Genomic DNA, 3,785 nt, shown 5'->3' on the forward strand with positions numbered 1-3,785 from the left:
CCCCCTCCCAAAGAAATTAAAAAGATTTTCAAAGCCTAAGAATGTTTAATCATCACCTAAAGAACTGTTAAAGCTTAACTAGAACATGATTTCAGAAAACCAATAACAATCCAGGAGTTTGAAGCTTACTATTGTAGTCGGTACCTGCAGCAAGAGCATCAAACATTAGAGTAAATCAGCCGGATAGGAACCAAAGCTTATCCGACTTCGAAAGGAATCAAGGCGAAGCAGGTTTGGCTAAGTCCTGGTCCGGCTAACATCTGGTGAGGTCCACTCCAGACGCGGAACAACTCCAAAAGTAACGTGACGGTTCCCTGAAAACCCTATTCCGATGAAAAGAAACCAACAGTTAAATCGTGAATCCCTTATACCATACAGAAGCTGTCCAAGGTTGCTTATTTCCTCGATTCCGAATAGCCTCCCATGTGTGTTTTACCGTGAAAGATTTGGGACTCAAGTCATCCACTTCCCACGTATAAGAATCAGAATCAGGAGATAGTGAAGGGAGAAGTATCGAACAGAAATAAATTTGCAGGGATTCAGATTCCTGAGATCGGGCAGGCCGCAGATACCAACCACTTGTGGAGCAAGCAGCAGAGACTGTGGAAGTGAGAGGTATGCCTAGCTGTGTTGGACCTGATTGACCGAAGATCTTGATTAGTGATCCCAATGACGTCCAATAATCATACCAAAAACTTTCAGTTCTCCCATTCCCAATATGACATCGAAGAAATTGCTCAGCAAGGTTTCGAAGCTTTAAGAGAGCCTTCCAAATCCATGAGGACTGAGAAGAATCGTCCAAGCTCCATAAACTTACATGTTTGATTCTGTGTACTTTGCACCAGCTCGCCCACAGTGATTCATTCTCTGTGAATAAAAGCCATATCAGCTTTAGACATAGAGTTTTGTTCCAAATGTGAAGGTCCCTTAAGCCTAGACCTCACTCAGATTTTGGCAAGCAACATTTTGTCCATGAGACTCTTGTTGCTGCTCTAGCATTTATGTTCCCATTCCACAGAAACCTTGAGCAAAGTTATTCCACTTCCTTAATACATCCTTTAGTTAGGATAAAGCTTGAGAACTAGAAATTTAGAATACCATAGATGACAGATCCAATCAACTGTCTACGGCCTGCAAAGGAGAGAGCTCTAGAAGACCATGAGGAAAATCGAGATCTTAGCTGATCTAGAAGCGGTCTATAGTCACAAACTCTTAGCTTACGATGCATGAGAGGAAGCCCCATGTATCTGACAGGTAGCGAGCCAATGGACAATCCGAGACTCGTCATGTCCATGGTTTCCACCTGATTCAACCCTGCTGTATATAACTCTGATTTGCTGCGATTTACTGTCAAGCCAGACCAGGAAGCAAACCTATCCATAGTAGCCAATATCTGCTGAAGGAAACTGTAGTGACCACCAAAGAAGATCATTATGTCATCCGCGAAGGCTAGATGAGTCACACTTGGGTTTGAGGTGGCAGTATGGTAGCCAATGGTGCCTGCTGCAAACTCCTTGTTTATCATTTGGGAGAAGACCTCCATGGCCAAGACGAAAAGGTATGGTGACAAAGGATCACCCTGCCTCAAACCTCTAGCTCCCTTGAAATAGCCACAAAGTTCTCCATTTATGGCCACTGAGAACCGAGTTGTAGAGATGCATTGGTAGATCAGGTTTACAAAAGAATCAGGAAACCCCAGAGCCCGAAGGATCAGAACGATATAGGACCAGTTTATGGAGTCAAAAGCTTTCTTTAAATCAACCTTAAGCACTGATCTCTTACTGATTTTCTTCCAGTTGTACCCTTGAATCAGTTGTGTGGCCATAAGCACATTCTCCACCAAAATCCGTCCCGGTATAAACGCAGACTGAGAGTTGAAAATGAGAAGGGGCAGAACCTGTTTAAGACGATCAGCCATGAGCTTGGACACAGCATTGTAAACTGTATTGCAACAAGATATTGGCCGGAAGTCAGCTATACGATTTACACTCTGCTTCTTTGGGATCAAGGTGAGGATGGTAGTGTTCCACTGCTGAAGAAGGGAGCCAGAGGAAAATAATTCATGGATTGCATCGAGGACGTCTCTTCCGACTGCAGCCCAATTTCCAGTAAAGAATTCCGAGAGATACCCATCGGGACCTGGGGACTTATTCTTAGGCATTGAGAAGAAAACTTTCTGAATATCCTCATCAGTAAAAGGCTGAGCTATGCTCTCTAGCACAGAGCTACTCAATCTCTGCGGGGAGGAGTGACAGCAAATCCTCCAAAGAAGCTGCATACTGGACCTGACGACCACCCAAGAGCTTTTCATAAAACCCCACAATATGATTTTGAATATCTTCCTTAGAGTCGAGAATACAGCCACTATCATCCAAGAGAGTGGAGATTAGGTTTATAGATTGCCTTGTTTTGATGGATCGGTGATATTAGCCTGAACCACAGTCCCATTTTCCTAACCAATTCACCTTCGATCTTTGTTGCAGGAAAGACTCTTCAGCTGAGGCCAAGACATGCCATTTATCATGAGCTGTCTTTTCTGAGATGGCTGCCGCAGGCGAACGAGAACTGAGGAAGAGTCTTTGACAGGCTTAGAGATCCTCAAAAGCTTCATTAACCCGTTTTTCAAGCTCAGAGTAGTTTTCTCTGCTGAAGGTGCGGATAATACTTTTTAGCTCCTTCATTTTTCTTGATACCCGAAGCATTTTTGATCCCTCAAACAATAGAGCTTTCCAACAATCTCCAATCAAGCTGTGAAAGTCGGGATTCTGGTTAAGCATACTGAAAAACTTAAAAGGTTTTTGACCTTTTCTTTCTTGGAGTCAAGATAGATACAGCAAGGACTGTGATCAGAAACTCCAGGGTCCCCAAACACTCCTAAAGCATTAGGAAAAGAGTCCAGCCAGCAATCATTAATCATAATTCTGTCCAGGTTTTTCGAAATTAGAGTATCACCCTGCTTGTTTGACAAAGTAAAGGGGTTGCCAATACATGGTATGTCTGATAGCTCTGACGAAGTAACACACTTTGCAAGTTCTCTCATGCCAAGCGGAGAAGAGTATCGATCTGCTGAAGAGTGTTCCGAAGGGTAGAGGGTTTGGTTAAAATCTCCCAGCACTGTCCATGGACGGTTTCTGGTATGAGGGGAAGCAGCAAGAAACCTGAGATCAGATCACAACAGTTTTCTAACGATTCCGAAGTTAGATCCATAAACCAAAATTATTGCAAATTCTAAGGAGACAAGAGCAGTTTAACAATGCAAGAGATCGACTGGAGAGACTTGTGACAGACAGAAACAGAGACTGAAGGATGCCAAAGAAGCCAAATTTTACCTAATTCCGAAAACTCGTAATTACAATCAAAACACCAATCGGGGAAGAGCATGTTTATGATAGAAGGGGCCTTATCCAGGGTGACGTGAGTCTCAACGAGACCACCAAAAAGGGGCTGAGCTTTCTTCAGCCATTTTCTAACTCCGCGACGTTTTATTTTATCGTTTATTCCTCTAATGTTCCAGCAAAAAAATATCCATAAAAAAGTAAAAATCAGAGGTTTAAAGGGCCTCTGCCCCGAGCTTTCCCAAGCAACTGCTTCTTCATCTTTCGAGTCATCACTTCAACGAAACGATCAGACTCTGTTGGAGGGTTGTCATCATCAGCAGAGATGCTATCTGAGCCTGAATCATAATCCGAGTCTGATCCATAAGCAGAATTCCTTGGAGAGCTAAGACCGGCAGCATTCAAGTCAACAACTAGGAAGTCTTTTCTTGGAGGAGGTGCTGAAGGGCC

This window comes from Brassica oleracea, chromosome C2 (genome assembly GCF_000695525.1).
Source record: "Brassica oleracea var. oleracea cultivar TO1000 chromosome C2, BOL, whole genome shotgun sequence".
In the NCBI taxonomy this organism is placed as follows: Eukaryota; Viridiplantae; Streptophyta; class Magnoliopsida; order Brassicales; family Brassicaceae; genus Brassica; species Brassica oleracea.